This window comes from Elephas maximus, chromosome X (assembly GCF_024166365.1).
Source record: "Elephas maximus indicus isolate mEleMax1 chromosome X, mEleMax1 primary haplotype, whole genome shotgun sequence".
Taxonomy (NCBI): Eukaryota; Metazoa; Chordata; class Mammalia; order Proboscidea; family Elephantidae; genus Elephas; species Elephas maximus.
The window spans coordinates 101,528,058-101,539,760 of record NC_064846.1 but is presented as its reverse complement, the minus strand read 5'-3'; positions in this window follow the sequence as shown (position 1 = coordinate 101,539,760).

Here is an 11,703-nt window from a genome sequence, read left to right as displayed (position 1 = left end):
TCTAGATGTGGTCCCTGCTCTAGTTAGTTACCCTTTCCTGGTTTCTGTCTTCTCCTCCTCACCTCTTAGATGCAGATACCTACTGAGGATACAGTTCTGCTGAGAGTGCACTGTCCTGCTTATTGCTGTGGCCAAGTCAGGTAATAACCAGCCCAAGCAAGAGGCTGGCGGAATTATGCCAGCTCAGCAATGACAGACCAGCGTTTGGGCTAAACCACCATCTGCAGCTGGGCCACCCACCCTTCAGGCTACCTTGCTACTAACTCAGGAAAAGCTTTGCCCATTCTTTTGAACGCCATCTTTCCTCTCTCCTTCAGCTCCCCTGCCTCCTTCTGTTCCCAAAATGCCATTAGCCTTCCCTCTTTGTGCTCTTGTCTCACTTTGTATGCTTCCGTTGCAGTTCTTAGCAGCTTTTCATTCCTTAGATCAATGCTTCTGGGATCTCAAGATCATATCCATCCTTAGACTGCCTCAAGGGCAGGCTCTGTGTCAATTTCATCTCTGTCTTTTGTGCCTGCACAGGATGTGGCACAGGGTGTATCTACTGAACTGAGTGGAACTCAGCACAGGTGGAGGAAGGAGGGAGAGAAGTAAGGGTGCTTCTGTCTCCTAGGATTAATACTTCCAACCCTGGCCTCAAGTTTTTGGCCATTTTATAGCTGTGTGAACTTAGGCAAGTCACTTCCCTTGTCCGAGCCGCACTTTCAACACTAGAAAAGTGGGAATCCCTATTCCTTCCCTGCTTTCTGCAAGAGGATCAAATGAGAGAATGACTGGTAAAGTACCTTAGACACTGTGAACTGCTCTGTCAGGGTTTGAGGCTCCATTCATTTGCTATCCTAGGAATTCCTCTGAGTTCATTTTCATGAGGAGACTGCAAACTCCTTGTCAACATGCAAATAGGCTAATGGCACATACTAAAGGCCTGCCTGTTAAAAGTTGATCCATTGCAGAGGAAACCCAATTTGCCTATTTATCACATAATGACTAACATCTGTACTGTGCTTTCCAGTTTACAACATCCAGAGGGATTTCTTTGCCCTTTTGTTCCTTTAATCCCCGGTACCACTCCACCTGCCAGGCATCCTGAGCCACGTTTTACAATTATACAATTAATAATAACAGCTACTAACACTTATCAAATACTCATTGTAGTTTCAAATGTTTTGGATTTATTAACAGGGCTTCAAACCAGTTTGAACCAGTTCAGATATGGCCAAAGAAGCAAAACCGGAAGAGACCTGAATTTTTACAATTTGGGTGATCCAGAACCATAGCCGGATCAGGAAAAACTACAGGTCGAAGCCATGGAATGGGAGACTCAGAAAAGGCATAGTGAGCCCTTTCGGGAGCCTAATACATGAGATTGGATTATTGCCAGGAATGAAGAGAGCAACACACATTCAAAGCAGTGCAGTTGGCTGGCATCTTTGAGTGGAACACCGCTGTTTCCTACTCTGCTCAGAATCCAACAGGCAAGAGATTTGGTTGGTGTGCAACATGTACACTGCCCTTGTTTTCTAAGAAGTAGATTAAGTTTCTAGCCAGGCTTTGACCCATAGTTTTTCCTGTTCCGGTTATGATTCCAGTTCACCCAAATGTAAAAAAATTCAGGCCTGTTTCAGGGTCGCTTCCTCAGCCATGATTGAACTGGAAAGAACCAGTTCAAAGCCCTGTTATTAACTCACCTGATCCTCACAATACTAATACCCAAAACTAATAGGTATCATTATTTCCCCCCATTTTTTTAGATGAAAAAAACTGAAGGTCAAAGAAGTTAAGTAACCTGCCCAGGATTACAGAACTAACGCATGACAAAGCTGCTGTTTGAACCTAGGCATTCTAGCTGCAGAGTCTGTGATTTTAACCACCTTGATACACTACCTCCCAGACAACTAACTGCGACTCTGAGAAAATGACTTGCCCAAGATCACACACATCATGAGTTAGTGGAATTACCTGGATCCTCTAGTTCAGATCTTCAGCACTTTCAGCAACGTGGACTTTTTGGTTAGTTAATTGTCTATAAATAAACTGTACTGTATGTATGGAAGGGAGAATTAGAACTCTTACATAAAGGAAGTCGAGCATAGGTCTTTCTTATGTTTACAATTCAATAAACACCCCTGCCCTCAAGAAGACACTAATTCTAATACTTAGCTGAAAGAACCAGAAGGTAATCCAGAAACTAATAATGGTCCTGGAAAAAAAGGAAGGAGCCTTTCATTTTCCCATTTGCTTTGGACCTGGGAGGACGGGAAGAGGTGGAGAAGTGCAAGTGAGTGGAAGGAACTGCCCAAGCAAAAATACTGCCATGGGAAAAGGCCTGGTGTGTTCTAGAAATAGAGAGGAGTCAAAACTAACTATAAGACTTTATGGAAGAGACTTCAACACTTTCAATATTGGCGGAACATCTAGAAAGAAGATCAATAAGAAAACAGAGGACCTGAATGATGCTGTAAACCAACTAGACTTAACAGACGTATATAGAACCCTCCACCCAACAACAGCACAATATACATTCTACTCCAGTGCACATGGATCATTCTCCAGGATAGACCACATGTTGGCTCACAAAGCAAGCCTTGATAAATCTAAAAAGATTAAAATCATACAAAGTATTTTTCTGATCATAACAGAGTGAAACTAGAAATCAATAACAGAAAAAAAGGGAAAATATACAAACATATGGAAATTAAACACACTACTAAGCTGCCAGTGGATCAAGGAAGAAACCAAAAGAGAAATCACAAATTTCTTAGAGTCAAATGAAAATGAAACCACGATACAACACGATCCCAATCCAAATACCAACAGCGTTCTTTACAAGAAAGAAAAACTAATCACTAACTTCATATGGAAAGAAAAGAGGCCCTGGATAAGTAAAGCACTATTGAAGAAGAAAAACAAAGTAGGAGACCTTGCACTACCTGACCTCAGAACCTACTGTATAGCTACGGTAGTCAAAACAGCCCGATACTGGGAAAATGACAGACGCATTGACCAATGGAAGGGAATCAAGAACTCAGATGTAAATCCATCTACCTGCAGCCACCTGATCTTTGACAAAGGCCCAAAGTCCATTAAATAGGGAAAAGACAGTCTTTTTAACAATGGTGCTGGCAAAACTGGATGTCCATCTGTAAAAAAAATGAAACAGGACACATACCTCACACCATACACAAAAACTAATTCAAAATGCATAAAAGACCTAAATATAAAACCAAAAACTATAAAGATCATGGAAGAAAAGACAGAGTCAATACTAGGGGCCCTCATATACGGTATAAATAGTTTACAAACTGTAGCTAACATTACACAAACATCAGAAGATAAGCTAGATAAATGGGATCATATAAAAATTAAACACTTATGCTCATCAAAAGACTTCACCAAAAGACTAAAAATAGAACCTACAGACTGGGAAAAAATTGTTGGCTATGACACATTTGACAAAGATCTAATCTCTAAAATCTATAGGAAAATCCCACGCCTCTACAATAAAAAGATAAATAATCCAATTAAAAATGGACAAAGGATATGAACAGACACTTCACCAAAGAAGACATTCAGAGAACTGACAGACACATGAGGAAATACTTGCAATCACTAGCCATTAGAGAAATGCAAATCAAAACTACAACAAGATACCATCTCACCCCAACATTACGGGTACACCAGGAATCAAAAAAATAGAAAATAGCAAATGTTGGAGAGGTTACGGGGAGATTGGAACTCTTATGCACTGCTGGTGGGAATGCAAAATGGTATGACCATTTTGGAAAATGATATGACACTTCCTTAAGAAGCTAGAAATAGAAATACCATATGATCCAGCAATCCCATTCCTAGGAATATATCCTAGAGAAATAAGAGCCATTACATGAATAAATATATGCACACCCATGTTCACTGCAGCATTATTCACAATAGCAAAAAGATGGAAACAACCAAAGTGCCCATCAACAGATGAATGGATAAAAAAAACTGTGGTACACACACACAATGGAATTCTATGCAATGATAAAGAACAATGATGAATCTACAAAACACCTCACAACATGGATGAATGTGGAGGGCATTATGCTGAGTGAAATAAGTCAATTACAAAAGGACAAATACTGTAAGAGACCACTATTATAAAAACTCAAGAAGAGGTTTCCAAACAGAAAGACACAATCTTTAATGGTTACAAAGGGGTGGGGGGGGGGGCGGGGAGAAAAACACTAACTAGATAGTAGATAAGTGGTAACTTTGGTGAAGGGTAAGACAGTACACAATACTGGGGAAGTCACCACAACTTGACCAAGGCATGCATAGAAGCTTCACAGACACATCCTAACTCCCTGAGGGACCAAGTTACTGGGCTGAGGGCTGGGGACCATGGTCTTGGGGGACATCTAGCTCAATTGGCGTTACATAAGTTATAAAGAAAATGGTCTACATCCAGCTGTGGTGAGTAGCATCTGGGGTCTTAAAAGTCTGCTAGTGACCATCTATGATACATCGACTGGTCCCAGCCTGGCTGGAGCAAAGGAGAATGAAGAAAACCAAAGACAACAAGGGAAAGATTAGTACAAAGGACTAATGGACCACGACAACCACAACCTCCACAGGACTGTGCCCGGAACAACTAGATGGTGCCCAGTTACCACCACTGACTGCTCTGACAGGGATCACGATAGAGGGTCCCAGACAGAGTGGGAGAAAAACGTAGAACAATATTCAAATTCAAATTCAAATTCACACACACACACACAAAAGACCAGATTTGCCGACAGAGACTGGAGAAACCCTGAGAGTATGGCCCCCAGACACCTTTTTAACTCAGTACTGAAGTCACTCCCGAGGTTCACCCTTCAGCCAAAGATTACACAGGACGATAGGGCAAACAATAACACACATGAGGAACGAGCTTTGTAATTCAATCCTGTATATGAGACTAAATGGGCACACCAGCCCAAAAGCAAAAACGAGAAGGCAGGAAGGGACAGGAAAAGTGGAAGAATGGAAACCGGGGTGGAGAAGGGGAGAGTGTTGACACATCTTGGGGTTGGCAATCAATGTCACAAAACAATTTGTATATTAATTGTTTAATGAGAAACTAACTTGCTCTGTAAACTTTCACCTAAAGCACAATAAATTTTTTTTAAATGTTAGGTATCTACTAAAAACATGTTATTTATTCTTCATTTTTACCTGTTTGAAACGATTGTTTTCTTTATCCTGTAGAGCACTGATATATCTAATACTGAGATGCTTACTGAGTCTTTTATTCCCATGAGCTTTTAACTATGCATTTACCAATTTTGGTTTTCAGATCACCCTGTTAATCTTTATTAAAGTGGTGGGTTTGGTATTCTTTTCAACTGCCTTCTTTTCTTAAAGTAATTTAAAATTCCTTTATAATATATAATCTCATATCTTAGTGTTTCTTCAAACTTCTTATAATTCCCAACATCATTTTTACTCTTAAAGTAGAACTGAGTTTCTTTCCTCTTGCTTATCTCCTGTAAATAGATATTTTTATTATTTCACTGCTATTTTCTTTTTGTTTACCTTGTAAAATGATTTTTAAAATATACCCAAATAAAAGCTTTTGTTGTCAAAAAAAAATCTAATAATCAAAATATATATAAGACTTTGACAACTTAACAACAAAAAGACAAATAACCCCATCATAAAATGGGCAAAGGACTTGAATAGACATTTTACCAAAGTGGACTTTCAAATGGCCACCAAACATATGAAAAGATGCTCAGCATCGTTAACCATCAGAGAAATAGACATTAAAACCACAATCAGATACCATTTCACTCCCACTAGGAAGGCTTGTTGTTCTGTTATTTTTGGTGTCCTTGAGTCGGTTCCAACCCATAGCGACCCCATGTACAACAGAACGAAACACTGCCCGGTCCTACGCCATCCTCATGATCCTTGTTAATCTTTAGCCCATTGTTGCAGCCACTGTGTCAATTCCTCTTTTTCACTGACCCTCTACTTTACCAAGCCTGATGTCCTTCTCCAGGGACTGTCCCTCCTGATAACATGTCCAAAGTATGTGAGATAAACTCTCACCATCCTTGCTTCTAAGGAGCATTCTGGTTGTACTTCTTCCGAGACAGATTTTTTCCTTCTTTTAGCAGTTTTGTTTGACATTTAAGTTTTAGCAGTATGTTCAGAGTTTTAGCAGTATATTCAACATTCTTCGTCAATGCCATAACTCAAAGGCATCAATTCTTCTTAGGTCTTCCTTATTCATTGTTCAGCTTTCTCACCCATATGAGGTGATTGAAAATACCATAGCTTGGGTCAGGTCCACCTTAGTTTTTAAGGTGACATCTTTGCTTTTTTAATACTTTTTGCAGCAGATTTGCCCAATGCAATGCGTCGTTTGATATGTTGACTGCTGCTTCCATGGGTGTCGATTGTGGATCCAAGTAAAACAAAATCCTTGACAACTTTTCTGTTTATCATGATGTTGCTTATTGGTCCAGTTCTGAGGGTGTTTATTTTCTTTATGTTGAGGGGTAATCCATACTGAAAGCTGTAGTCTTTGATCCTCATCAGTAAGTACTTCAAGTCCTCTTCACTTTCAGCAAGCAAGCTTGTGTCATCTGCATAATGCAGGTTGTTAATGAGTCTTCCTTCAATCCTGATGCCCTGTTCTAGGATGGTTAAGATAAAAAAAAAAAAACCTGGAAATAACAAATGTTGGCAAAGCTGTGGTGAAATGGGAACCCTGATCTGCAGAAAAAATTGGAACCCTTATCCATTGCAGGTGGGAATGCAAAATGGTACAGCCATTGTGGAAAATAGTGTGGCGGCTCCTCAAAAAACTAAAAATACAACTACCATCCAAAAAAAAAAAAAAACATTGCCATCGAGTCGATTCCGACTCATAGTGACCCTATAGGAAAGAGTAGAACTGCCCCATAGAGTTTCCAAGTAGAGCCTGGTGGATCTGAATTGCCAGACTTTTGGTTAGCAGCCATAGCACTTAACCACTACGCCACCAGGTTTTCCACAACTACTATATGATGCAGAAATTCCACTCCTAGGTATATACCCAAAAGACTTGAAAGCAGAGACTTGTATGCCAGTGACCACTGCAGCACTATTCACAATAGCCAAAAGGTAGAAACAACCTAAACGTCCATGAACAGATGAATGGCTAAACAAAATGCGGTACATACGTACAATGGAATACTACTCAGCCAGTAGGAGAAATTATGTGTTGATACATGCTACAATATGGATGGAGCTGGAAGACATTATGTTGAAGGAAATAAGTCAATCACAAAAGGACAAATATTGTACAATGTCACTTATATGAAAAGACAAATGTATAAAGAATAAAGTTTATTAGTGGTTACCAGGGAGGGAGGTGGAAAGGGAGGTTAACGGTGATGGAAATGTCGCATTTACGAAGGGTTGCGTTGCACAGCTGGTTATTGCAATTGCTGTTACTAAATTGTACATGGGTAAAAAGTTGAATTGGCAAAAGTTGTGTGATAGATATATTTACAATAAAGACAAAAAAAAAAAAAAAGGAGTAGCTGCTGAGGCTGCTTATGTGCAACCAAAAACCTCATGGGACTTGGTTCTTTGGTTTGGAGGTTTAAGGTCATGGTTTCATGGAACATCCCAGTTAATTGGCCGAATAACATGTTTACCACTTCTGTTCTACCTCCTAGTTCATTGCATAGTGGCTGGGGTCTTAAAAGCTTGCAAGCAGCCATCCAAGGCACAATTTATCTCTACTGGCCTGGCACAACAGAGGAAAGAGAGTCAGGAATAGGAGGAGGGTATGAAATGTGTGGCTAATTGCCTTCATGGACTACTGCCTCCTTTGCCATGAAACCAGAAGAACTGGATGGTGCCTAGCTACCATAACTGAACATTTTAATCCAAGATTCTATAGAAGAAGCCTGATCAAAAGGGAGAAAATGTAGAACAGAATTTCAAATTTTCATGGACTCCAGGTTTCCTGGAGCCATGAAGGTTGGATGAACCCCTGAAACTATTGTCCTGAGATAATCTTCAAGCTTTAAATATCCCTTGAAGTCTTCTTAAAACCAAACAATAGTTTAGCTTAACTAGGAAAAAATGTCTGCCTTGAGCATTACGCTTTTTAAAGAACTATCTCTATGGGATCAAATTAATAGCAGCCACTTGAAAGATTAGATAGAAACCTTGGAGGACAGTGAATTTATGTTAGTGGGGGAGGAACGACTCAGAAAAAGGGTGAGAATAGTTGCACAATTCGAAGAATGTAATCAATGTCAGTAAATTTTACACGTAGAAACTGTTGAATTGGTGTACGTTTTGCTGTGTATATTCTCAACAAAAACAACAAAATAAATAGAATTTGGGGAAAAAAAGACTTTATGGAGAGAAACAGGGACCAAATAGCCAAGGGCCTTGCAGACCAAGCTAAGGAATTGGGACTTAATTTCTGCAGGTGACAGTGAACCAGCTTACCTTCTCGTTGAAGAGAGAAGCCATACCCGAGGAGTAATTCAAGACTCAGAGAGTCATGGTATGTCATAGCTAGAAAGAAACTGAGACCTCAAGAGGGGACTATGACTTGGGCAAGGTCGACCAGTGAATTTGTATGAATCAAGCCTCGATTTGGGTCAGTAGAGAGAAAGGAAGAAGGGCCATGACAGCAAGGGGCCCCAGGAGAAAAGGGTTATGATTTTGGGCAGTACCAAGTCCCATCCCTACCGCCACCCAGGCTGTCAGGTATGGCTTTGAGTAGAGGGCTTGCTAAAGGGGCGGTCAAGCCCCAGGAATTATGCTGACTCTCCAGAATCCAGGGGCAGGGTCTGTAGCCCAGGGAGGACCCTAGAGCTAGGCCATGGCTCTACTTCCCCTCTGTGGAGAGCCCATAGGGAAGGGCTTTGTCAATGGAATGAAGGAGCTGGCTGGGCCTGGCTGACCAGGCAAGTGTCCTAGTTTGAGAGAAGCCAGGCCTAGCTCTGAGGTAGCAGCCATCCGCTGCTGGCTGGGAAGCCAATTAGAGCTGGGGTGATGTGGGGTCCTGGCAGTCTCTGCCCTGGGTCCTCTACTCCCAGCTGGCAATTATTAGGTGGGCTCAGAGGATCCCTGTCAAGAAAGCTAGACTTCTGGGATGGATCAAGGTGAAGGGGAGGCTGGCAGAGAGGACCCCTGTGTCCAGACCACACACCGAGGGCCCCCCACGGCTGCTGGCTCCCTTGGGCATGTCAAGAAGACATTTCAAAGACCTGGCTGGCCCGTTATCAAGCCATGTGTGTCTCCCCACATGGCAGGCCATGTGTGCATCTCTCATGCAGAAGTATCCAGTGGTGTATCTAGGGTATTGCACCGGCCCTGGGCACCTGGTACCACTGAGCAGTTTCTATTAACCAGGTAAGTCCCAAGGTCCTTCCTCAAGCACCGTAATGTATTAATTAAAAGATTAATGAGCTTGACTTGTATATTTGAGCTGATATCATGGTAAAGCTATCTAAAAGAAAGGTGTCAGATGTTTGGACTGGGGTGCAATTTCAGTGCTTACCATAGTCACCATTTTTCATAGATATGCCACTGGCCGTACCAAGTTAATAAAAACTGCTAAGTGATGTCATGCACCCAGGGCCAGTGCAATACCTGCTATACCTGTCATACCCTAGTTATGCCTCTGGTTTGGACACTACATGCTTGGAGCAACTGCTTCTCAGAGCAATGGGTTGATTAGTCAGACAAAAGCTGCGAGGGGAGCACGAAACTCTGAGTCTGGGGGCATGGAATCCCGGAATTCCCAGTATGCAGAGCCCTGGTGTAGCATGTGCAAGAGGTGAGGCCCATGGTTCTTCTTCCCTAACCTTCAGGCCCAATAACCAGTTCCCCAAAGCCTCAATGTCCTCATCTGTAAAGTGGAGAAAATTTCTTCCTCACAGGGCTGCTGTGAAACTGAAATCAAAAGACTAGATATAAAGATCCCAGCACAGTCCCAAAACAAAGTAAGTAGTATGCCAGCCCACCTCCTATTTGTCCCTAAAGAGGGGGTCAGGACAAAACACAAAAGCTCCTACATATTAGAACGTGAAGGGCCCATATCATCTATCCCCTACCTCCTCCAGCTTACTGATGCAGAAGCAGAGTCCCAGAGAGGTTAAGTGAGTTATCCAAGGGACTAGAACCCAGATTGCTGGCATCATAGTCAGTGTTCTTTGCAGTGCACTGGCATCCTGCTTGTCTCATGGCCTGATTCAGCTACTGCAGCAGTGTCGGGGGATTTCCAGTACTCCTCCTTCTGAACAGGATGTCGTGAGGACTCTTCTACTTATTTTCCCAGCAGAGATGGGGCTGGAGGGGCTGGAGGTGGGGCTCTGCTTTTGCTCTGTGCTGCATCGGCCCAGCCCCATGCAGGCGTGAGCTTCTGTGAGAGAGAGAGAGAGAGAGAGAGAGAGAGAGAGAGAGAGAGACTGGTTGACTGGCTGACTGCCTGAGAGAGAGAGAGACTGGCTGGCTGGCTGGCTGGTTGGCTGACTGAGAGAGAGAGAGAGACTGGCTGGCTGACTGGTTGGCTGACTGAGAGAGAGAGAGAGAGAGAGAGAGAGAGAGAGAGGCTGGCTGGCTGGCTGGCTGACTTTATTGGGCTACCATATCACATTGCAAGCTCATATCTCATTTGCTGTTCACCAGTCCCTGCCCACCCCCCTTGCTCCTTTCGTGGACAGATCTGCATGGCTTGCATTATTCCCCTTCCCGTTCCCCCTCCCTGGATATCTAGGTTCCATATTTTCCACGCTGAGGCTCAGTTTACTCCTGGCTGGGCTCTGGGCCTGCACCTGGGTTCTAAAAGAACGGTCCGGGGTATGTGTGTGTGTAGGTGGGTGTGTGTGGGGGGTGTGGGTGTGGGTGTGAGTGTGTTGGGAGGAGGAAGCGCTGCTGATCACCCAGGTTTTCTATCTGCCCCGGGGGCAAGCCACCAGAGCATCCTCCCTAGCTTCTGCCTTTCCTTACCTGCCGCCTAAAACCTTATTTATGGCAGCAATTCTCAAAGTAAATGCCACAGACCCACTCTCCGGAATCACTTGAATGCTTGTTAGAAATAGACATTCCTGGGCCCTATCCAGACCTACTGAATCAGAATCTTGGGGCAACGTCCAGGAATCTACATTTCGACTAGTATTTCATTCATAAAGATTTTGCTTGATTCTTTGCCTCTAAATGGCAAAAGATTCATTTTGATAGCTGACTTTGGTCACTCCTATTACAAGTTCCTTTAACAAATATTCACTGACCACCTCCCAGCATTTTCTTGATTTCTCTCCTAGCTCTCTCGTTACTCTGTTTCCTTTGCTGGCTCCTCTCCTTCACCCATCCCTTGAATGCTGCAGGGCCCAGGACTCAGTCCTCCCCCCTCTTCTTCCATGCTGCCCAGGTGCCTTGCATGAGCTCATCCTCCCTCTGCTTCAGTTCCTATCTGTATGCTGATAATCTCCACCCCAGGTTTCCAGCCAGCCCTCTCAGCCCCATCCCAGCTTGAATTTTCTGCAGGCCCCCCAAATTCAACAGGACCCATACTGAGCTCATCCTCTTCTCCCCACCCAGTGAAATTTCTTAAAACGCAAATCTGATTACCTCACTTAGAACTTTCTAGGGGTCTCCTTGGCCTACAAGATAAAAGCCCACATTCCATAGCCAATACATAGGGCTGGCCCTACATGC